Genomic DNA, 25,643 nt, shown 5'->3' with positions numbered 1-25,643 from the left:
TCAAAACCTACAAAGTTGGCATTTTTATGGTTAACATGGTACTTGAAAAAACTGGGATATAATTAATGAAATAGATTATAATTGTAAAGGTCATTACACTCTGTACTGGACTGACCCAAATCACACTAACCTCTGGGATTGGAGAAAAAGACCCCTAAACTCTAGTAGAATACATTGAGCAGCTAAGCTACTGTACCAAAAGTAGAAGAGTAATAAATCAACAAAACCTTGATAACTACCAATCTCATATGGCATATATGAATACTGGAGTGGCATATTTTATAAACTCAGTATGTCACCATTGTGTTTTCATTAATGAAATGTAATTACATCTACAAGCAGTTGAACTTGAAGAGGCAGGATCTGGACAACCTGACCTTTTCACACTTTTTTGGGTTCTTCTAAAAATGAAGAAAAGGTTGCTTTAACTACCAACTCAAGTTTATGACGTGATAACTAATGTGAAACTTATTTATCCTATGAATGATACATACCATTGCTTATTAAATGTCAATGTGCACATTCTTGCTTCTCTCCAAGCCATCATCATGGTTCCAAAGGACTCCTTCATGCAGGGCTCATGAAAATAAACACTCCTTACACATGATACTTGTCACCAGTTTATTTTTCTACACATTACACTTCATGGGACGACTGGAACAGAACCAGATTTGGGCTTCTCATGTAATTCTCTCCAGTTTGCGGCTGTCACTGAGATGTGTTCTCTGCCACAGTCCAAGAACATGGAGGTAGGTTAATTGCATTCTGGCACAAGTAGATGAGGAAAGGAATGGCATTCCATCTGATCTTCATTGGTGCAGTGAGCAGTATGGTTAAACCACTGTAAATAGATTTATACTTCCTTGCTGGCAGAAATCACTTATAGTAACATCCACAACAGATCTATTGCAGAGACAGACCAAGCCCTCTATAAAAAAAAAAAAGAGCTCACTAACCAAAAATCTAATTAGTTTAAAAGGATGAAAATTGTGTAACAATTACATTTGCTAGACTGTAAACCTAATGTATAAATAATTTTACTGCCACCAATGCTAGCAGTTGTCTCTGCCCTAGATGGCAACCTCTACACAACTCCATACAATTCTGATAACTCCTTTCTTAAAATCTATTATATTCTCTTGGTCTATTCTATAATCTACAACTACTGCAGCTATAATAATTTCACACCAACATGTTACAAAAATAGTACTTACTTTGCAATGCAGTCTCAATCACTACAGTATGAAATGGATTCATCTTGGCAATACTTCCAGTAGACTTTTCTTTTAAAGACATCAACTAATGCATTAAGACATACAAATAGCTGCACCCAAATTCACTACACATACAGAAAACCTTGTATAATGGACAGCTTAAGTAAACTGCTTTTGGGACATTTTCACATGGAAGGGAATGGAACTTAATTGGTGTAACTTCAGTTGCACTGGAACTGCTTGTTTACTCTTAAATAAGTGTATCCATTGTGACTAATGGGAGGCACTGTAGAGAGCATCAGTAAAAAAAAGTCAACCACCCCAGATGGAAAAGTACCAGTATGACATTAGCAGCAACCACAAACAGTGAAAAAATAAACCATAGTGCCAACATTACCTCCAGACTGGTCTAACACTATTGAGCAGGGTGCGTAAAGTAAAAAGCAAAACCTTACTACCCAAGATGCATGAGTTTGCCTACACATGGAGAAAGGCATAAAGGGACAAGAAAGGAGGAAATGACACCTTACAAGGGTGCAATCCCCTCCAGGACTGTAGGAGTAAAAACTCCCTCTATAGGGGATGGTACTGCTAGTCACAGAGGCTGTCCAGTGTGCCTGTTACAACCCCAAGCATCTAAAGTTGTAACTTCTAGGATGGTTTTGGATGGTGGTGGGTTTCTGGTGAAGAACTTTGAAAGCATGACAAGTTTTGGTGCAAAAGATTTATTTAAAGTGACTGGTACATAAACAGGATAACATGGAACTAGAGCAGTGCCAAATAGAAACAAAATGAGGCTGGCTAATAGTGAGAAAGCCAACCAAACAAAAACCCAAAACACTCAGGTCTTCGGTATCTGAAACCCTGGCTAACCTTAACTACCCCCAGCCAGCCATATAAAACAAAGGCACTTGCCCATCCTAAACTAGTGTTTCTAATACAAAAACCAATGTACCCGACAACTTCAACTACGTTCACTTCAATACACTAGGGAACTACAACCAAAAGATGACAAAACATACTACAAAAGAACACAAACATTGATAACATGTTGGGACAAGGTAATTGTAAAAAAGTTCACACAAAAAAATGAAGCCAAAGCTAGACAAAAAAAAAACCCAAAAGTAAAACATGAGAACTAAAGAAAACCAAAGCCGAGCCAATTCCAACCAAAGACACCTTCATTCTAAAAACCTCTACGTTAGAAAGAAAATAAAGTACATTTTCATTTCTACACAACTGAACAAGGCACAAACCACCCAGGGGCAAAATCTAATAACTTTCATAAACCCAAACCATTAAAATTCTGTGCTTTACATTGTCAATGCCTAAAAATATATACCAAAGCTTAGATGCCTAAAGAATGCTAATAAACATCCTCTACTTACATCAAATGTACCCAAAAAGTAGGACCTGAACCTCCCCAGTAGTAAAAAAAAAAAAAAATCAGTTGTGAAACCAATCAATTAGGAAGCAAAATGTCCAAATAAAAACTACAGGAAAAAGCAGATCCAGTGGCACAATGTACTTAATATAATTAACAGCAACTTATGTTGATGGTGGTGGTACAAGAAAAAAAAATTGGTACTTTATTAACATCCCATACAGACAAAAAGACATTTAATACACGAGAACATTCTCTGGCAAAGTATTTACAAAGCCACAACATAAAACAAAAATCCTCTCCCATGACAAGAGCTTTCTGTGCAGGTACCAAAAAAAGAGCCACACTCAGGTAAACCTTTCCGAAATGAGTGGATGTGATTAGTTTCCCTTTTATTCATCCCTACTTAATAGGTTTAATTCACTTTTACTCTACAGCCAAGGCAAGATTTATCTACATGTGTGCACCCATGCAAATAAATCATTGCTTGACCTTAGCCTCTCAAACGCTTTTCAAAATGGCTAAGAATGTGCAAAGTAGCTACCAAGTTACAAAACTTGGAACTCTTTCTCTGTTCCTGCACCAAAAGGAACTGTCTCCTCCCTGCCAGGTGGCTCAGGTGCTGGAGTTACAAGCCAAGGTCCTAACAGCCATTACAAGGCTGGTGTGCAGAGATTCACTTAGAGCTTCACAGCTCCTGTTGGACCATCAAAAGCACCTGAACCTCTTTCCAGCCCACAATTAACCCAAAAAAGACCCCCCTAATTTTTTGCCTGTCATTAGACACTTCTACAGCAGCTTTAATGATCCTCTGATGTGCCCATTGGCTTCTGGGATGGGAACAGATTCATCAAGATCTTTGCAGACAACCTGCTACCCAGTCTGCTGCATCTGGGCTCCTGTCCTGGTGAAGGTCTTCTCTTGGCAGCAAAGGCCTGGTCATCCCCCTGACAGCAAAGAACCTGAAGAAAAAAAAAACACTAGTCAGAAATAGTCCAGCCTACATTTCCACTTCCAACACCCAGTTTGACCTAAACTACTATAAGTGTTCAGTACTACCTTTTCAGGACAAACCAACAAAACCACCCTAAAATGTGATAAAGCAAAAACAGAGTGCAGAACTCAAGTCCATTTCTAATACCTTGTTTAAAGCATTTAACATTCCCACACAAGTTCCCAAAAACAGCCAGTTAAACCTCTCCCTTCCCTCAACCTTGAGGAACTAAATTGTTCTTGAATACTTACCAAGGACATAAATCCACTTGCTTCTCCTCCTAGGTGTGCTAGCTTAAGACAAGACAATTAAAACCGTTAACATTCTCAAAAATTCAATTCCTCATTAAAAATGCAGGGTTTCAGATTCCTCCACATTCCTCTGATAACAGGATCTTTCATGTTCATTTAATGTGTAAAAAAGTTTAGGCAAGAAAAAAAGTTGTTTGTACTATACAACTCCCATGCACATGCCAACAGCTGCCTAACCAATATACTCAATTATCCAACTTGACATGCAATCTCCACAACTGTACCTAAACAAAATCAACATATACCCAAAGTACTCAAATGAAACCCCCAAGTACCCAGTGTACTCAAAATGAGTACTTGTCTCACTCACCTGACTGGATCCTCTGATGCTGCCTTTAACTTGCAGTCTTCAGACAAGCACACCACTCTAGCAGACCTTCACTGAAAGACCCCAGAGACCAGCCCCATCTGTGCTCCACTCCTGGGTGATGAAAGGACCTCCCTCTGAAGCCCAAGCTTGCTCATCTCCTCTAGCAGCATAGAGCCTGAAATGAAGAGAAGGATTCAGACCAGGTCCTCTGCACTTCTTAGAAACAGTCAAGCCAGCATTTCCACTCCCAACATGAACACAATGCAGCACCTGTCCAGGACAAACCAACAAGAAAACACCCAGCAGAGAGCCAAGAAAAACCCCCTAGTCAAGGGTTCTTGGCACAGGATCCAGTGCAGTTCCTTAAAGATGCTTAAATTGCCCAACAAAAATCACAAAACTTAGCCTCAAACTGAAAAGACATTTAAACATTTTGTATAAAACTAGCAAGACTTGTTTCCTAGTTCTAAAGGAGCCAGGAGCCTTAGTAATCAAGCTCTAGTTCTCCATTTCAGTTACAACTCTTGACTCGTTTTCCACCAAAACTTAACTAACATAGTATTAAAGACTCAGCAATACACCTAGATGAGTTTTCTGCCTTCAACATGGACAGAACTACAGAGTCTGGTAAATCCAGAGGTGGGGGAGTTTGCATTTTTATTAACACATGGTGCAACATCTTCCATCATGAAACACTGCTCACCCACTCTGGAATTTCTAATGATCAAATAACACCCCTTTTATCTGCTGAGGGAATATAAAACTTATAGGTAGATATTTTGATCCCATGAGGGAAATTGCAGTGCAACAGCAGCTAAAGTAAACAGCATTGTAATGAATGATACAATACAATCCGTACAGTGAGAAGTGCATTAAGTAGAGTTACTCACAGTCCAGAACATACAAAGAATAAACCAAAACGGTACACCAAGTTGTATTGCACAAGTCCCTGGCATATCGCACGAAAACAGATGTAGCCGTTTACTGTTCAGACTGTTTACGACTGCCATCTACATCCACCCCTGACTAATGGCAAAGAAGTGCTAGAGGTACTGTACCCTGCAATAAGCAGGAATCTGCACATCCCGACAACCTATATCATCTTGGGTGACTTTAGTCTTACAAATCTCAACCCCATTCTCCTGAAATACCAATCAGCAAGTCCCCCTCCCAACGAGAGGAGAAAACACTCTGGACTACGTTTGCACCAACATTCAGAATGCTTACAAGGCCATACCCCTCCCCCACCGTGGAAACAGACCACAATCACCATTTCTCCTCCCCACACACACACAGACAGCTGCACAGGTGAGTGAAACCAGCAGTCAGGACAGTGAAAGTGTGCCATGAAGGAGCTGAATCACTCCTGCAGGACTGTTTTGAAGGCACTGACTGAGGTGTTTTTAAAAGAGGCAGCCACACAGTATGTATCGACATACAGGAATATACATCAGTCACTAGCTACATCAAGACATGTGCTGGCTATGTGACAAAAGTCATAAGAGCGTTTCCTAAACAGAAACCATGGATGAACAGAGGTCTGCAACACTCAATCGGGCAATAAATCAGAACTGAAGTCAGCCAGTATCAATCTAAAGAAAGGTATTAAACATGCAAAAATCACACTCAAACAGGAACTGAAGTAACACTTCAGCACGATTGACCCAAGGCGCATGTGGCAAGGTATACAGGCCCTCACAGACTACAAAAAGGCAGAACATCTGTCCATGATGCCTCCCTGCCTAATGAGCTCAATGCCTTTTATGCTCAGTTTGAAGCCAGCAACACTTTTTATCCACATCTGGATAAAAAGAAAACATACACAGGATTACTATTCATCTACTTCAGCTCAGCTTTTAATACCATCATTCCAGAAACTAGTCAAGAAACTCAATGCACTGGGTCACGACACCACCCTCTGCAATGGGATTTGGGACTTTCCGACAGGCAGACCTCCAGCTGTCAAGCTTGGACACCGCACCTCCAGCACCAACTGAACGCAGAAGTCCCCCAGGGTGTGCGCTTAATCCATCGTCCACCTGTCTGATTAAGAAAGGTCAACACAGCCTGAATTTCCCCAAGACGGTTGGAGGCGGCTGAGATATGTCCCCAGATTCTCACCAACCTTTACAGATGCACTACAGAAAGCACACAGGTTGCATCAGTGTAGTATGGCAACTGCAGTATTGCGGGTGGTGAAAACTGCCCAGTCCATCACTGGGGTTACTCTCCCATCCAAGTCATTTATGATGGAGAGTGCTTGAGGAAAGCTCTAAGCAAAGACCCCACACACCCTAGCAAGAAGACTGCTTGAGCCTCTACCATCTGGAAACCAGTACTGGAGTATTTGGGCCCAGACAGTTTTTACCCACACACTACACAACTATTAAACTTCCAGCCTCTCACCCATGAGCTGAACCCTCAATCAAATCTAAAACGCACACATTGAAATCTACCTCACTTGCCAAGAAGCTCACTCTCCATAAAATGTTTTATCCTTTATTTCATATAGTTGAAGTATGATCTTGCACATTGCCTATTTTCTTATACAAAAGTATTGTTTTGTACTGCTTAACATCCAAGACCTAGCCAAATAGCATTTTCATTATACTTATATACAGGTATACCATATACCTGTATATAAGTATAATGAAACTTGAACTCTACACTTCCCAAATCAAAGACAAGATGCAAAAGCTCACAACTCACCGCTGCAGTAGGGACAGTGTCCTGCATGACTACTGTACCTTTGCATGTGTTCCAACATCCTCAGGTGCCCAGCAGATTCACCAAGGGCAGCTTAAAACCCCTCCTTGCTTTCTAGTGTTCAACCTGCAGGACTTCAATACTCACAGGTCACACTCCCAATATCCATTCAGACAGCCAAGTCTGTTCCATGGAAGCTCATTTCCAAACAAGACATCAGCACTGTCTGCATTCAGGTGGGCAGGGACTGGGGAGCACCCATCATGGCATTCCACTCTAAATCACAAACAATATTCCAGAGTCAATCATACCACTCAGCACAACTGTGGTCTAGCCTCATTGAGAGAGGCGGTTCTGTGAACATAACTGACCAAGATACCAACACTCTTCTCTTGAGACCAGGAGCTGAAAACTTCAAAAGCATCCTTTTTCCAGTGACAGTCCTCATCTGACAGCTGCCTCTCAGTGCACCAACTGCAAGGACAAAACAGGACTGTCCATTTTCCTCCTCCACACTACCACCATGCAGATGCAGTTTTAAAAGTGCCCCTCACACTGACCTGCATCTCCCCTCTACTTACTTTCAACTCCCCTTGTTCACAGAGAGGAGTCCAAGTCCACTTCCCCAAGCAGTAGCACTCCTTGCTCTCCACCAAGACAGCTATGGGAAAACTGCATCCTGTGGAAAAAAAAAAAGAATCAGACCCCCCCCACAGTCATTTACATCGAAGCCAAAAAGATAAGGATAACCGATTAAGCAGAACATGATCTATACTAAAAATGCAAGATGGGTTAGGAGTAAACTAATCAGGCAGTGGGATAATTGGATTACTCAGTTTACTCCACTTCTGGCGATGAGAGGTCATCCATCTGGGAGCAAAAGCCTGGTCAACCCTTCTGGCAGCAGATAACCTAGTAGACAGATTCTGTTATGATCCTCTGCACTTAGAAACAGTAAGAACAATTACTCCCAGCTCCAGTTTTGTACTAAACGTCCAAAATGTTTGTTGCAGCATCTGTCCAAGATAAAACAGGAAAAACACCCTGCAGAGAGTGAAGAGAAAACCCCCAGTCAAGGGCTCTTGCCACAGGGGAGGGATCCAGTGCAGTTCCTCCCCTGTGAGGAGAGCAATTCCTGTGCCAACACACATCGCGAGTACCTGGCTATAACCAGTAAGGAGTCTACGGAGGAGGCTGTTGTGCCAAATCACTATTGTACTGCTGTGCATCAAAACCAATTTACATGTGTGCACCCATGAAATAAATCCGATGCAAAGCAGTAATTGCCTTACAGAGCCAGTCAAGTGCACATTAGTACACAAATGCCTCAACCAAACAGGGAGGAAAAATTACCCAGAAGAAAGCCCAAAAAAGCTTCACCTCTAGAAACAGTTCAGCATGTTAAAGCATGATGTTATACACCAGAAGAGATCCAAGAGCTTAACATGTAGCCTACTCCAGAAGAAACTTTTCAGCTTCAGTAAACAGTTCTAACAAGCAAATACTAAAAGGTTATATAGCATCAAGTTTGAAATGGATAAGGTTAGACCGGAAAAGAGTGAAACTCACCTCTGCTCCAGGGACATGTCCTCTATTACACCACCCTTGCACCTGCTCCAAGATCCATGTGCATCCAGGAATTTCAAGGACTGCTTGCAGCACCTCTTCACTTTCTACTGTTCAAACCACAGACTTCATTGCTTACCAATGGGCATCAACCAGTCACACAGCTGGTATCCAGTGAGCTTCCTCTGAGCAGGGTCCTCCAAGCCTGTCACTGCACTGTGCATTCAGCTGGCCAGGAACTGCAGAGCACTGATTGAACTATAATCAAATGCACAGATCTGCATCACTGCTGACCCATCTCAGGAAAAACAGCTACACTTGCACCTCCTCTACTTACCTTCAAACCCACCTATACCTAGGCCTCAAGAGTGCACCGATTAGAGTGAGAGCAAATAACATATCCACACCGAAGATGAGGGTTACAGCCCAAGCACGTCGTCAGGCAGTAGGATGATTGGTTTACCCACCACGCTTTCCACCTTATTCAGAGGCTCGGGACTTTCTGTAGATGAGAACTTGAAGCAGGTGGATCACCTCACCTTACTCAGGACAAAGCTAGCCTCCTCTCTTCTGAGCTGGACCATCATGCAGCATGGCATCATGGACACAGACACCACTAACATTGACAGTTCTGGATCTTGTTGCAATACTCCAGGACAGTTCTCACCCTGGACTTAGATGCTGTTGCTTCACTTCCTTGAGATTAGCTTGGATACTGGCTGAAACCAGAAATGAAAACTAGTCAAATCAGTTGCAAAAGCAAAAGTAGAAAATTTGAGACACCCAATTAAAAACCTCTAGCTTAACCAACTGAGCCTTATAACCAAGATACATGATTGTTACCAAATCCATTTAAAGTAGTTCACCACGTAGATGTGCTGCAGATTCAAGCACAACTTACCCATCATTAAAATCCAACCACCACTACTGAAAAACAGAACTGATTATGCAAAGCTGCATATCCAAATAAAATAGTAATTGAAATTCAATCTTTTTAAAGAGATCCTAAAAATGCATACCTAGTGCAGCAGAATTTTTGCCTTAAACTCAATTTGAGACGAGCCACTTCTGATTTTGCAAAAGTAACAAAAATTCAAAAACAGCAAGGATCCACAGCAGTAGGAGATCAAAACACTATCCATCTTCAGTACCAAACCGCTACAGCCTTAACCAAGGTGAAAAGGCTTTAGAGCTTAAACAAATTAAACAATTGACAAAAGTACATAGTACTCGAAACTGATTGATAGGGCACCACGTGGATTGAGGTCTTTGAGCTGCATCACACACTTGACCATCATGGAGAGAATACTTTGAACACATACCGATTAACCCATGGTCAAACTAAGCCTCATATTCCTCAATGACTAGAAACACCTTTAAAAAAAGCTTTCTAGAAGATCAGCAGAACCACTTAACCACGTTTCACAGCCAGTTTTACACCAATAACAGGTTTGTGCTCATGGTTAAAGTACACATCCAGTATAAGAAAGTCCAACAGTCTTCATGTAGCTCTCTCCCTCACAAGGCACAGTACACAACCACTTCTAATCAGCTGGAAACTCACTCCCCTTTGTGCACTAAACCTCTGACAGGACTGTGCTGGACATTCACAGAATAGTCTCACTGGGTAATCAGGAAGACACCATACTCTTGGTTCCCCCTTTAATTTACTTAATTCACTTCTAAAATTTCAATGTAAGATTTAGTTACATGTGTGCACCCATGAACTAAATCTTACATACTGACAATTCTCTAATTTCCCAGTCATACCATAAACAATTTAGCCAAATCCTCCCCAGTGCTTGCACAACACTTTCAGTATTTGACTTCCGTCCCCTGATTAACCAGTACTTATGCTACAGTGACACTATCATTAAGGCTAAAAAAAAAAAAAAAACAAAGAACCCCAGCAGCTCCAGGCTACATCAGAGTCCCCTCTTACCTGGAACAAAGTCAACTTTGGCTCAATCAGCCAGGTGGCTCAGCTGCTCCTGGGAACAACCATCAAAAGGCTGATGTGTAGAGCAGCAGTCAGAAAAGAAAGCTGCTCAAGTGGTGTCAAGCCCACAGCTGCCCCACACAACCTCCCCAATCTACTCTTGAGTGGTAAGGAACTCACTGATCTGACTGGGTCTCAGACATGGTATTTCACTGTTGTTTGAAAACATCTCCAAGGAGTCTCCAAGAGGAGGTGGCTGCTGGTGCTACAACTGCTTAAGCAAGAAACATCAAAACAAAAGCCTACAATAAAGAAACCCACAGTTCAACAGGAAGCTAAACTTGCCCAGTGAATCCCAAAACTAAGCCTAGTACAAAAGTGAAAAAGCATTGCATTTGGAATTTGCTAGCAAGACACTCACACCTGACTCCATATAAAGACTCTTTTAATCAAACACTATAGTTTGATATTTCAGTCATCTTTGATTTGGGAAAGTGTAGAGAACCAGTCACAAGGTGCAAAATGCCAAAACTCACCAATGATTAGACAATGTTCTGCACAACCTTCCCACGTGTTTAATACTCACAGAACACTCCCGATATCCTTTTGGACGGCCAATACTATTCAATGGAAGCGTCCATCAGCACTCTTTGCATTCAGGTGGACAGGGACTGGGGAGCACAAATCACAGCATTCCACCCTAAATCACAGAAACATTCCAGAGACCAAGACACTCTTCTCTTGAGACTAGGAGCATCTTGTCTTCAACCACTGCCACGTGCCCCAACTGTAAAAGAAACAGAACTAACCACTCCCATCCTCCACACAGAGGGGACCAGGTTGTGCTGTGTAGGCTGCTCCCAACTTTAAAAGCTCTCCTCACACTGACCTGAATCTCTCCTTTGCTTACCTTCAGCTCACATTGTTCACTCGGCGCAGCCCAAGTTCACCAGCAGTAATGCTTCCTACTCCCCCGTTCTCAGTCTGACAGCTGTCACCTGCTCATTGGAATACACAGTGTAAAAAAAGTATTTCAACATCACTATCTTGCATCACAACACTGGCTTGAATACTGAAGATGCCCAACGGATTGCTACAGTTGAAGTTAGTTGCAAAATCAAAGATTCTCAAAATATTCAATTTTCCATGCAGTAAACTAAAGAATGCTTGGCTTTCAGATTGTCCTGCATCTCTGATCCTGATTACAGGGTCTTTCAACTTCAAGTACAAACTAGAAGTAGCCAAGAGTGTGTCATACAACACTATGTCCCATGCCAAAAGCCATCTGCCCAGTACACATAAATATACCCCATACAACAGTCTACACAATTGTACGTGAACCCAGGTATATGTACTGTACCCAATGAAAATGTTCCACATGTAGCTAGTGTACACATTGTAGTCAAACCTGAATCCTCTGATGTTATCAATGACATTCAGACTTGGAACAAGCTCCCCACTCCTCCAGTAGACCTTCATAGAAAGAGACCGGCCCCATCTGCGCTCCACTCCTGGTGATGAAAGGTCTTCCCTCAGGAGCACAAGCCTTCTCATCCCTACTGGCAGCAGAGAGCTTGAAATGGAGAGAAGGATTTAACCCAAGTCCTCTTCCTTTCTTAGAAACAGTCAAGTCCGCATTTTCACTACCAACAGGGTCCAAGTCAAACCAACAGGACAACACCCTGCAGAAAACAAAGGAAACCCTCCAGTCCACTGTCGTGCCACAGGGGAGCAAGTGCAGTTCCTGTGCAAACACCCATCAAGAGAACCTGGCTGACATGCTGTCTCCTCAGAGTTGTAACCAGTAAGGAGTCCGATCCATCAGGTCACAATTGAACCAAAGTGATTTATTTACATGTGTGCACCCATGAAATAAATCACATACAAAGCACTAATTTAGTCTTTGAGAGCCAGAATGACAGCCAGTCAAGTGCACGTCAGTACCTCACCCAATCAAGGAGCAAACATCACCCAAAAGAGACAAGACAAATCCAAAATTACACCTCATTTCTAAGTGGATAGCATGTTGCAATGAGGTTCAAGAGTTTAACACTAAGCCTACACCAAAAGTACCTTTTCCTCCATTGTAAAAATTCTTACAAGTGAGGGGGTTGTTTGATCAATTTGGACTAAGCAACATGAAAGATATCTGAAAGAGAAGCTCACTCACCAATACTAAATGGTTAGAGCATCAAATTTGCTTTGGATTAGGGAAGACAGGAGAAGAGTGAAACTCACCTCTGCTCTGGGTAGTGCAACTGCTCCAAGATACATGGGCATCCAGGAAATGTAAGGACAGCTTGCAGCATGTCTTCGCTCTCCCGTTTTAAAGTTCTGCACTTTATACTCACGGTAGGGCATCAACAGGTCACGCAGCTAGCATCTTTTCGGCCAGCCAGTGAGCTTCCTCGAAGCAGGATTCTCTAGGCCCGTCACTCCACACTGTGCATACAGCTGGCCAGGGACCGGGAAGCACATCACTGCTGACCAAATGCACGAAAAGTTTGACTTGCAACTCACCTTTACCTTGGCCACATGGGTGCACTGATTGGGTTAGGATCACTGATCAGGTCAGCATTGAAGGTGCAGGTTATAGGTTAGGGTCAGGAATTTCAGGCAGTGGGATGATTGGTTTACAGTCTGTGAGTCCTAACAATTTAAGCCGATAAAAAAAAAAAAATTGAGCAGATGCATCACCTCAGCTTTATCCATACAATTAGTTAATTCACCACGTAAAAGGATCAATGATCACTAAAACAAAACACTTGATTTTCATCCAATAAAGCTCAGGGCTACAGTAAATCTGATTACACTGGCTTGCAAAAAAAAAAAATTAAAACCTCAAAAGAAGCTATTACTCTTACCTACCACAGTAATACTAACATTTTAAAAGTAAAAAACCACCACAAATCACAGGAGCGTCTTCACCTGCTGCAGCTGGGAACACACTGGCTCCAGGGCTGCCTTATAAAACTCCTCAGGGCGATTAACAGGAGCCAATCCCAACCTGTGCTCAGTGTCCCACCTCCACTGTTTCCAATTCAACACAACTGCTTCCAATGACTAAACTAGCACTTACCACCTCATCTGTTAATCAGATGAGATTTGGATAATTAATGGATTACAATCAACCATAGAGAACTTTCCCACCACTATTAATCCATTAGTTATCTCAAACTAAAAAGGAAATTAACCTTTATTTAAAAAAAGACAAGACTGGAGGAACAAAATTACTTAACCATGTGTTCAGCTTGGGAAGACTAGAGAAAGGTATGATATCTGAAACATACTTGAAGTAAAGCAGAAATATTAACCAGTCCAGACAATTCTTTGCATATGACTTAATTACATGCAGCACTTTATGGTCCCCAAGAACTAGCATGGAAACTGTTGAGCAAGAGACTAAGGCAGAGGTCTTAAGTCTGAAAAATTCCTTATCTGGAGCAAGCACAGCACTACCCACTTGATTCAAACTAGTTTTAAACTGATACAATGCATGTAAAACCAAAAGATTCAAGCAGGAGGTGTCCATTCGCCTTAAGCTCACATCTCCTACCACTATATGGGTACAGAGTAACAGATTCCACTCTTAGACTCCATCACAGATAAGTACAACTGACACCCCTGCATGTTGTCACACTAAGTCCTTCTGGACCCAAGGCCTGCTCGTCCCTTCTGACAGCAGAGATCCTGAAATGGAGAGAAGGATTTAGTCCAAGTCCTCTGCACTTTTCAGAAATACTAAAGGAAGCTCAACCCCAAATCCAGGATTGCGCTGAACTTGCAAAATGTTCAGTATAGCACCTGCCCAGGACAAGCTAACAGGGAAACAATGTAGAGAGCAGAGAAAACCCCCCAGTCCAGGGCTCTTTCCACAAGGAAAAGATCCAGTGCAGTTCCTCTCCCTTGAAGAGAGCAGTTCCTGTGCCAACACCCATCAAGAGAACCTGGCTGACATGCCATCTCCTCAGAGCCTCAACCAGTAAGGAGTCTGCAGTGTGCCAAGTCACAGTTGTACTGCAGTGTATCCAATGGGATTTACTTACATGTGTGCACCCATGAAATAAAATCACATACAATGCAGTAATTCAGTCTTTGAGTCAGAATGGCAGCCAGTCCAGTGCATGACTGTGTAGGAGAGCTTCAACCAAGCAGGGAACAAACCCAGAAAGAAAGCCAAAAAGGTTTAACACATTAAAAACCATGTCATTTGCCACCAGAAGATATCCAAGAGGGGGGGTTGGGTGAGTGAAACCAACCTTGTCTCCAGGCACAGTGTCTTTCTAGACACTACCCTTCCATCTCCTCCAAGATCCATGGGCATCCAGGAAACTTGAGGACAGCTTACACCTCTTCACTTTCCCCACTGTTCAAAGCACAGGACTTCCATACTCACAAATGGACAACAGGTCACAAAGCTGGTATCCTTTTAGCCAGCCAGTGAGCTCCCTCTGAACAGGATTCACCAATCTTGTTTCTCCACACTGTGGATTAATCTTGCCAGGGATTGGGGAACACTGATCATTGTACTAAAATCAATTAACAATCCAGACCAAAAGATCTTGACCTACACCTCCCCTCTATGTACCTTCAAACTCACCTTTACCTTGGCCACAAGAGTGCACTTGAGTTAAGAGCAATAATTGGATCAGCATTAAAGACTCTGGCTGACTGGATTACTGACCAGTATTTCCTGCAAACTGCCCATCACAGAGCAGCCAAGGTCAGGGATTCAGGCAATAGCTGAAATAGACACAGCCTTCCGCTTCCTCAACATTCTTCCTTTGACACGGCAGACGTCCAGGGAAACTGGATCCTTTTGCAATATTCATTAATGGTTGTCAACAGCTCACTAGAATAAACATGTAGCACCAAACAACAAAAACAACAATGAATCAAATTCAGTGCATCCAACTCAACTCCACCCCAATCCCGATGGATCACGGATCCTAACCCTCAATGCTGGATCCTTACTGGCTGAAAGAAAAAAAAAAACAAATCCTTGTCCTGCTCACCCAGGACATAGATGCCCTTGCTTCTCTTCCTTGACATTAGCTTGCAAGCTTCTGAGGCAAGAGATTAGAATTCTTCAACTTGCTTCCCCGTGCCACACAAATACTCAGATCTTTAGGTCAATTTACAGAAGACTAACATTCCTAAAGTAAAGGGGAAAAATAGTTAATGGAAGATATTTTTCCCATCTGGACATAGGGTACATACAAGTACATCTAATGCACACCTAAATAAAACTACCAGTACTTCTACATAAACAGTAACAAGTTTACAGTACAGAGAATTGACAGACATTTCAATGTTGTATACCCAAACAAATAGTGGTGGACAATGCTTTAAGAAAATGCCTCAACACACAATGAAAGAGGTGCAGTAAGTTTGCATTTACTACAAAAAGAGCAAAAAGTCCCCCCCCCCAAAAAAAATAATTAGGTTCCACAGCAGTACAAAACCAAAAACACTAACAATCTTCAGTACCAACAGCAGCAGCCTTGACTGGAGCTCCATAAGAGGGGAACGGTTTGAGTTTTAACACTTAAAGTTGATTTCAGCCTTCCAGCTACAGCATGCTCTATACCATTAGGGAGATTACAGCTTGTACATATGCAGAACAAGCCATTGGTAAAACTAAGCTTAACATTCCCTAATCAAGTCATTCAAGTGTTCTAAGAGGTGTAAAAATAGAAATAGCTTACTACCATAGTATCTTGTATGGTCACAGGTCAATACACAGGAGCCAAGGGAAAAATATGCAGTATAAAGCCAGTTTAAACAGGAGCACAAACAATGAAGTCCTCCAGCACAAGTAAGTTTCCATACTGCTCTCTCCCTTCTCACAAGAGAATACATACCACTTCAGTCACCTAGAAACTCATACCTCCCCTTTCTGCACTAAACCTCTGACAGCATGGCTTTTAGTGCAGATAATGGGGAAAAATACAGCCTCACTGGGCTAAATCAGGAAGTCCACCTTACACTAGACTGGAGCATAGGTTTCCCCATTTTTTAAATTTAATTCAGTTCAGAATTAAAGTCAATGTTAGATTTATTTACATGTGTGCACCCATGAAATAAATCTCACATACTGTGAATCTCCATTTTCCACTGGTACCCTTAGCAAAATAATTTAGCCAGATCTTTCCCTGTGCTTGCACAACACTTTCAGTATTGGACTTCCATTCCTAATTTACCACTTCATTTAAGTTAGAAGACACAAAGAACCCCAGCAACTACAACTAAACAAAGGCTGTAAAATCAGAGACCCCTCCTGCCTGGAACAGTCAGTTATAGCTCAACCAGCCAGGTGGCTCAGGTGCTCCTAGAAACAGCCACCCCAAGGCTGGTGTGCAGAGTGGCAGTCAGAACAGAAAGCCACTCCTACCTTTGAGTGAGGATCAAGCAATGTCAAGCCCAGAGCTGCCCCACACACAGTCACCCCGGTCTCTACTCCTGGGTGGTAGAGAACTCACTGAGCAGCTCTGACAGGGTCCCCTAACAGCTGTTGTCTTGGTTTAGTAACTAAGAACTCCTCAAGCAGATCTTCACTGAAGAGAAAGCACCCAGTCTACAGTGTACCACATCTGCACATTCCTGGCAAATAAAGGTCATCCCTCTAGGAGCAAAGGCCTGGTCAACCCTTCCAACAGCAGAACCTGAAGTAGAGATTTAGATTTGATCCTCTTCACTTTGAAACAGTAAGAATTTTTACTCCCAGTACCAGTTTAGTACTATACATGTCAGTATATAGTACAGCACCCAGAAGATAAGAAAACCTACAGCTCGAATTAAACCAACACTCAAACATGATAGAAAAATCACCAGAAGTCTTCCAAAACTAAGCCAATTCTTAAGGGTAAAAATAAATAAATAAAAAAAACAGGATACAAGAGTGAAACTCACCTCCTCCTAGACACTACCTTTACAACTGCTCAAGATCCATGGGCATCCAGAATATTCAAGGATTGCTTGCAGCACCTCTTCACCTTCCACTGTTAAAACCACAAGACTTCAATATGCACAGGTGGGCATCAACAGGTCACACAGTGGGTATCCTTTTATCCAGCCAGTGAGCTTCCTCTGAACAATTCTCCAAGCGGTGTCTCCATACTGTGCATTGAGAAGCTCTGAGTACTGCAGTGTAGTTTAACTCAGACAATCAGAACCACTGCTGAACAGCCTTATAAAAAGCTGGTCTGTGCAGTTTCCACACACCGTTCCAACAAAATCTCATCTGGAAACTCCACCAGCATCCTCTCTCAAGTGAATGTGCTCATTGTCACCATCTGCCTCTCAGAACAGCACCTGAAGGAGACAAGGGCAGCAAAACACTGATGGCCACCCCACTGCCACAGAGAGGGGACCAGAACAAGTGCCATACAGACTTCTCCCAGCCTTAAGAGCTCACCCCGCACTGACCTGCATCTCCAGTTTCCTACAGTCCAGCAGAGACTGGAACACCAGCATGTTGGACAGAGAAGGGTCTTCCCTGATGTCCCAGTGAAACTGTCAAGTCAGGATATAAAGCCTTTCCTGTTGCCGGTTTGAGCTCTAGAGAAGAGATCACAGTATTTACCAACAAGAGTTTTATACACTAAAACAAAATGTATAAGTGTTGGGGAAAACTAAAAATTGTCTAAACCAAAAGCAAATAGAGACTTCACACTAATCTTAACTTCACTCCATACTCTCAAGTATTGACACTTCTTAAAATTTTTAAAAACACATCTTTGCAAAAGCTTTACAATTCTTCAACAACTCCTGGTTAAAAAAAGCATAGCAAAATAATTTACCTTATATAATAATGACATTAAAAACTAACAACCACCACTCTAATAACATAAAGCCTCTCTTTAACCTGCTGTAGTAAGAGACAAAGAGAGCCAGACACCCACCCACCTGGGCTGCCTTGTTATAAGCCTCACGATGACCTCACGGCTGTAGCTAATTCACCAGGGGCCAATCCCAACGGCTCCTCAAAGGGCCACTACCAAACCCCCACCGCTCCTAATACAACACACACCTGCTTCCAACGACCAAACAAGCATTAGCCAGCTAACCTATTGATCTCTCATCCCAAAGCCAAATTAATTTCCAAATGACTACCAAGAACACTTGTTAAATAGCACCCTGCTCCTGTTATTAAATTAGTTGCAGTTTCTTAGTGATTAAACCACCTTTTTATCCCTTCAAATTTCACTCATAAATGGTGAAAAGTGACTTGAAGCCAAACTGCAAATTATTCAAGATCCTTAAAATGTCCTTAATATAATTTCAAATGTTCAAAGTGTATATATATCCACACTGTATATCACATATATAAACACAACATGTTTGGTTGTGTAACAAAACATAACTGCAACCTTGATATTAACTTAACATAAAATTTTATTTGGTCAAAACCATCACTAATCACACAGAAAAAAAACACAAGAAAAAATAACACTCCTACACTCCTGAGGAAAAAAAAAAACATTAATTAAAAAAGTTAATTTATATGACAAATGAACATGGTGGGAGTACAATAAGTAATGGTTGGGCTCTTAAATTTCACATTTATATCTGCAGATGACTAGAAACTCATCTCTCCTACATATGTGTGTGTTTACAAGGCTGTTTTTTTATTCAGTTCAGTTTATTTGTTATATACACAAGTACAATTAAATCCTTATTCACATGTATGGTCCTATAAAAAGACATTAAGGAACACCCCTTTTAACTGTGGGTTAAACCTGTTTCACAGCCACTACGACTGTCACCTGTGGATGCTTTGCTCCTCTGTTTTTGCTACATTCCAAGGGGGAGGTGCCAGCCCTGCTCAGGGTATAAAACAGAGGACTCCCTTTGCTCCTGTTTCCATTCAGTGGTTCAGAACAGGGGTGAGTACAGGCTGCTCTGTGGGGTAGAATATGTTCTTGAGATTTGCTTTACGTTTACAGGGCTAAACTAGTTGGCTTTTCACTTTCCCGGGTTAAAGGGGACTACCACTCCTGGACTGGAGCAGCAAGTGTTTGTATTGTTGCTAAATATTGATTTAAATGAGTTTTTACAAGGTTGTTTTATCAAACACTTGATTATGACCATTTAGTTTGCATTCCTATAATAGTATAATAATTATATTTCATAGGTAAAATATAACTAGTATACTTTTCTTGATTACCTGGTAGAAAGCATCTGAGCTGCATGAAGCCATTTCTGGTGGACTATTGATATTGTACACCCCCCGGACCATCAACCCGATCAGGAACTCCCGCCGTAACAACCGCATTCCCTTGGTGCTTCCTTACCACCCTAACACACTTCCTATCCCCAGGACCATTAACCAGAATTTTTCCATCCTACAGGATGATCCCTCCATTGGGGCCCTCTTTTCTGATCGCCCTATCATCTCATATCGCCGACCACCTAATCTGCGTAACCTCCTTGTTCACAGCTCCCTTGACCGCCCTCAACAACCATCCACACCAGGCACTTTCCCTTGCAACAGAGCTCGCTGTATCACCTGCAAGTACACAGCCACCACCACACTCATTCAAGGCCCCTCAGGACAATTCCGGATCACCCAGACAGCATCTTGTACCTCCAGCAACCTTATTTACTGTATCTCTTGCAGTAAATGCCCAGCCATCTACATTGGTGAAACAGGAAGGAGACTCGGAGACCGCTTCAGAGAACACGTCAGGGCTGTGAAGATTAAAGATCTCTCCAAGCCCATTGTTTCTCATTTCACCTCTGACGGCCACGACCACACTAATCTCTCCGTCTGTGTTCTCAAAGACGGTTTTCCGAACTCATACATCAGAAAGACCACCGAAACTAAAATTATTCTGCAGTTAGGATCACACATTCTCCCTTCCCTTAACGACAGATTACTGTTCTTTTAAATTTTCTCCATTCATTGGAAGTTTCATTTCACACCTCTCTGCACCCATTCTGACTTCACACCTCTTGATTGGCCTCTCTTTCTGTCCCCTGCTCCCGCCTCTCACTCCTCCTCCCTCCCAACCTTTGTTCTCCAGCTACTTTACCTTTGCCTACTGCCCTGTCTCTCTCACACCTGAAGAAGGCTCCACGGCCGAAACGTTGTGTTCTCTTTCTTCTTTTTTTCAGCATGGAATAAACCTATTACTTGTTCCTTTGCAGCCTACGCATGCTGACGCAGCTACCCACCTGAACTACTATTGATATTGTAGGTGGGTACCTGCATCAGCATGCGCAGTCTGCAAAGGAACAAGTAATATGCATATTCCATGCTGAAAAGAGAAGAAAGAAAACACATTTCAACTGTGAAGCCTTCTTTTTGTTTCCAATTGATTTTGGCTTTTTTTTTTGCTTGGAAAACTGGTTTTACTCAGGTTTCTTGTGGAGGTGCCAGCCCAGCTTAAGGTGTAAAAAGTCACTGCTCCTGTGTTCATTCCGCATTTATAAAGTGGTGACATCTGGCTGTTTTTGGGACAAGCCTCTTTGTCAAGTGCTGTTTTTCTCTAGTTGACTTTTTTAATGAGTGGGGGCTCTTAGATTCGTTCACTTGGCTGGTTCTAGTAAACTGACTGGAGTGCCTGTTCCTGATGGAAAGGTCAGGATACTGTGAGCTGGGTAGGTACACTGTAGCAGTGTCCATTTTCCTTCATGTGGAATCCTTCTGTTAAGCTATGACACTTTCCACCTTCCCACCAAAGTGAGGGTTTCCCAGTTTATTGAAAATAACTTTTTCTGAATCTTGGGAAACAATTCCAGTGGCTCTTAACTCTAGAGAAGTGGTTCCCAATCCTGTTCCTGGTGACCTTGTTTCAGCTCAGCCCTTAGTTACACAATCAAACCCTTCATTGACTTTGGTTTGTTCCCTGTTCTTACTCATGTTGGAGATTTAAAGTAATATATTGTAAGTTAAATAAAGTCCCAAAGGTGCGCAGGTCACCAAGACTTGGAACTACTGCTATAGAGCATAGATACCCCGTCTTGGCCCGACAAACTTACTCTTCAGGTTTTCCATGTTTTTTTAAGAATTGGCACCTAATGAGCAGTGTTAACCAGAGCTGCTGTCCTTGTCCTTCATTTCCCAGCTGGAATGAACCAGGGTTTGGGAAGGAGGACCTGTGGACCCCTGTGAAGTGTGATCCTGGGAACAGGAGGTGCTGTACTCCTGCCATTGTGGGAGTCCCAAACAGTGCTTAGCCACATCACGGAGGCAGACGCCTTGGGTTCTTTCAATAAAGGGCTGGGTAATATGCTTATGTGATTACACAAAAGCTGTGTACCTCTACCCTTGAGAAGGATAGACTATGGCTTTGACTACTAAACTTCAAATGGCCCATCAATAGTATCCCTTTTCCTTACCTCATGTACAGCATCAAACCCTGGGAGGTGGTTCATCTTCAGTGCTTCTGTCATTTTTGCAAAACGTGATGCAGAGCTTTCTTCCTGGTGCACACTGTTCTTTAGTAACACTTGCATCTCGTGTAGAGCATGGAAAAGGTGAGTAAATGTACTAGTTTCCCTGAATCACAGATTCAACTGCACAGGTTATAACTGTCATACAGTTTACAACACATACTAGTTTGTGCCAAGTTTTGAACTATAATGGCATTTTAAGTGATTGATTCATCAATGGTGTAGTTTTTTAATCTGTTACTATTGTCTTTTTTTCCATAGGCAAGTGTACTATTCTAGGTTTATAAAAGTTATAAATCTTACCATCTTACTTGGGTGCAGCATGTAACACTGCAAGTGTTAATCCAAGGGCTCAGTACTGCAATTAAACTGGGGGGGAAGTGGAGGTGAACGCTGGACACATTCCTACTGGAATAGTGCTCTATAGGCAATATTAAAATTATCTTCCAGTTTTAAGGCTCAGCAGTGGAAACCAATCTATTGTTCACTTTGCAATTAACTCTTTCTTGTTCCTATACAACCAACAAATGTGGACAGCTTCCTCCTCAAGCACTTACTAGTTTAAAACATGAATTTTTAGCTGCTGTGGTACTAGTAATACATACCTACTACCTGCAACTACAACCAGCATGTGGTGGCGGTGCCAGATGAGATATAAAGTGTCACAAGTAGAAGTTCACACCCATGTCTTCTCAGGATATAATCTGGAGTTTAACTGTCTGCCTATGCATGCTACAAGCCACCAGTCCTTTAAAATGGTAACCGTATCATTGGTTAAATGTTTGTTTTGTTTATACAGTTAACTGACTGTTTTAGAAAAGAAGCTTTTCCATTGCCTTTCCAGTCTGACCTTACCAGAATCTCACTACTCTTTACAAAATCCACAAGGTGGCCAAGATCAATATTGTCTTCTGGATCTGTAGCAGCTTCACATGTGCACCTCAATGAAGGCTGACATCAGTAAGGAGGAATTGAGACCCAGTTTAATTACTGCAGTTTAATTTAGATCTCCTGTACCTATTGGGTGGAAGAAAAGTGATTTTTTTTGTGGAAGTGATTTCAAAAGCTAGGGCAAAGCCCACAGAGCTCAACCAATCGTTGACAATGTGGCAACTGCTTTACCTCAAATGTTTGTCTTCAGAGTACAAAAAAGTATGAGAAAGCAGTTGGGGGAAAAAATACTCAACTCCACTTACATATTAAAATGTACCTTCTTCCACTGTTCTCTTTTGCCCAGTCCCACACAACCTTCCTTAAAATACAGGAGAAATGGTTTTGCTCAGAATGTTCATGACTAGACTAACCTATCAAGTTTAAGTTGTTTTCTGATAGCAGTAGGTTTTGCACCATGAAATTTGAAAATGCTAGATGTAAGTAGGTTACCTTTTTTCAGAGAGAAGTAATGTATTTATACATATCGTGAATTTTAAACATACAATTAAAGAGTGTGTTTGCATTAAAGCTTAATTAAAAATATTATGTACGATAGCTTATGTAAAAAGCAAACAAAATATTCAAAAGTGGATGACTGTAAAATTAAGGTACAACAGAGTTCCTCACGTATTCAAGCCTGGGTTCAATTTTAACTTGGCAATATCACTCTACACTGCATCTCCTGTTCCAGTTTGCTCTTTCTCCAGGCCTTCACTCTGCACTACAGCTCCCAGTTCCAAACCTGCACTCCAGTCTGCACTGTGGTTCCTGGCCTTAGCCCTGGAGCTCTGGCCTATTTTCTGCTGGTTCTCTTGCCTGAGTTTCCAATCTACGTTGGGAGGCAGCCTTCATCCTCTAGGACCCTAGGGCTCCTCTAGTGCAGGCACATTTCATTCTTATGTCAATGTAAACCATCCAATAAAATTAGCAGGTCTCAACCAACAGACTCACAAGTAAACCAGAATGAACAGTGGAAGAAGAGTATTGAGTGAGCTATCATGATCCTCACTGCCTACTCAACCATAAGACAAATCTCTTAATGAGCACTAGGACTGGCTAAAGAAATTACTGTTGTTAATAAGGTCCAAATTATAATTGCTAGACTTGGACTATGCAGAAACTGATTTAAAAAAATTGAAGTGATTGTCCAAAATTTGAGGTTCCAGAGGCTTCACTTCTGCTCAAAGTGACTGGGGTGAGACTTTACTGAGAACCCTGGGCAGTAGGGCAGTAGTAATACAGCTGGATGCTTCATTCACACATCCTGCTATACCATGGTAAAACCAGAAGGCATTAGCTCATGCAGAAGGATCTATAACTAGTAAGATGACAGAATATTGTAGGACATTTTTGCCTTGTTGTTTGGAGGTAATGCAGTAAAATTCCTGTGAAATCTGTAACAAACACTCCCAGTTTATCTGGTGTTTATCCACCCCTCAACTCTTCCTTCTCCTCAGCCTTGATCCCCTAGACATGTTTAAAACCAATAAACATGCTACCACTGTAGGTGGTACTCAGTCTTAAGGTGTGTTATACAAGGTTACAAGAAAAATATGTTTACAAGTCCAATTGAATTATCAAGAGTGTGAAAGTTAGATAAGAGTTTTAACTGCAGTTTTGTCTTTAAACTTGAAGGTATCATCTCTGGAACAGAAGGTACTATGCTCACTGACCTCCTGGGACCATCAGGACTACACACCAGTGGGAAAGCATTTTGGCACAAACAGGCATTCAAAGGGTCTGAAAAAAGGCATCATAGTATTTCCAAGAGTAACTTGGATAATCACCATCATGGCCTGCCTGCACCACCCAAAAAGACAATTATTCCTGTTCAAACAAGTTTGCCTACTTGTGCCACTGTAAAATCCTGGGAAGGTTATTCCGAAAGGAGCAGCTCTCCCCCTGTACTGTTCTACTTAGTTCTGCAGGACTGAGGCTACAAATCAGCACAATAAAAACTAAGTCAAGACCTGGCTGTGCCTTCTTGTTTCATTAAAGATGGACACAAGTAGGCAGGTTTCACATGCAAACGAGCACAACCAATGAACAAGGTTCTGGACTTTAAATCATGCACTATGAACAACCAGAATTAGTCCTGAAGTGTGTAGAAGAACAATAAAAAATAAATATGACACTGAGGACAGTAATGGAACAGCACAATCGTGTTCCTCAGGAGAACCTCAGATGGCTTTAGATAGATAGATACTTTATTGATCCCGTGAGGGAAATTGCAGTGCAACAGCAGCTTAACACAGACAACACAGCCACAGTGTAACGAATTACATAATAATAGTACAATACATACAATACAAGAGTTACTCACAGTCCGGACACAGAAAGAACAAACTAGAACAGAACACAGAAAAATCGTATCACACATCTGAATATAAATATAGATGTAATGCACAGGTCCCTGGCATATATTGCACAAAAAACCGTTGTAAACGGGGAAAAAGAAAGAGAACAGATCACTGTCAATGTTGCCTCTGCCCAGACGCAAGGTAGATGTGTTGTACAGTCTTATGGCAGAAGGCAAGAACGACCTCCTGTAGCTCTCCCTGTTGCACCGTGGATGAATCAGTCTATTGCTGAACGTGCTCTTCATTTCTGCAAGCCTGTCATAGAGGGGATGGGAGAAGTTGTCCATGATGGCCTCCATTTTGGACATCATTCTCCTCTCAGCCACTACCTCCAAGGGGTCCAGGTCAGACCCAATGACAGAGCTTGCTCTTCTGATGAGCTTGTTCAGCCTTTTAGAATCCACTGCTCTAATCCCAGAGCCCCAGCACACCACTGCGTAGAAAATGGCACTCGCTACCACCGACTGATAGAACATATGTAGCATCTTACTACACATAATTCAGAAATGTATGTACTTGAAAAATA

General features: G+C 41.9%; 2 long non-coding RNA genes across 16 annotated transcripts; one reads left to right on the top strand and one right to left on the bottom strand.

Annotated features, from left to right (window-relative positions):
• Positions 1-2,045: 2,045 nt before the first annotated feature.
• On the bottom strand, positions 2,046-18,494 carry LOC138224753 (uncharacterized). 14 transcript variants are annotated; one of them, XR_011183178.1, is made up of 13 exons: positions 18,227-18,330; positions 17,853-17,984; positions 17,337-17,738; positions 11,833-14,114; positions 11,335-11,422; positions 10,605-11,211; positions 10,428-10,476; positions 7,501-9,204; positions 7,291-7,393; positions 7,067-7,195; positions 4,214-4,388; positions 3,844-3,885; positions 2,046-3,560 (listed from the first exon to the last, which is right to left on the bottom strand). It is a non-coding gene; the product is annotated as an uncharacterized lncRNA (long non-coding RNA). The 14 variants fall into 14 exon arrangements; XR_011183182.1 differs by having other exon boundaries at positions 11,011-11,095; XR_011183184.1 differs by having other exon boundaries at positions 7,501-7,831; positions 8,489-11,211; positions 18,227-18,494.
• An 803-nt stretch (positions 18,495-19,297) lies between these two features.
• On the top strand, positions 19,298-24,482 carry LOC138224752 (uncharacterized). Of its 2 annotated transcripts, none has more exons than XR_011183171.1 (4): positions 19,298-19,312; positions 21,497-21,655; positions 21,782-21,908; positions 24,393-24,482. It is a non-coding gene; the product is annotated as an uncharacterized lncRNA (long non-coding RNA). The 2 variants fall into 2 exon arrangements; XR_011183170.1 differs by lacking the exon at positions 19,298-19,312 and adding an exon at positions 21,015-21,029.
• The last annotated feature ends 1,161 nt before the right edge of the window (positions 24,483-25,643 follow it).

Source organism: Lepisosteus oculatus, chromosome 23 (assembly GCF_040954835.1).
Source record: "Lepisosteus oculatus isolate fLepOcu1 chromosome 23, fLepOcu1.hap2, whole genome shotgun sequence".
Classification (NCBI taxonomy): Eukaryota; Metazoa; Chordata; class Actinopteri; order Semionotiformes; family Lepisosteidae; genus Lepisosteus; species Lepisosteus oculatus.
This window is presented reverse-complemented; position numbering and strand designations above follow the sequence as displayed.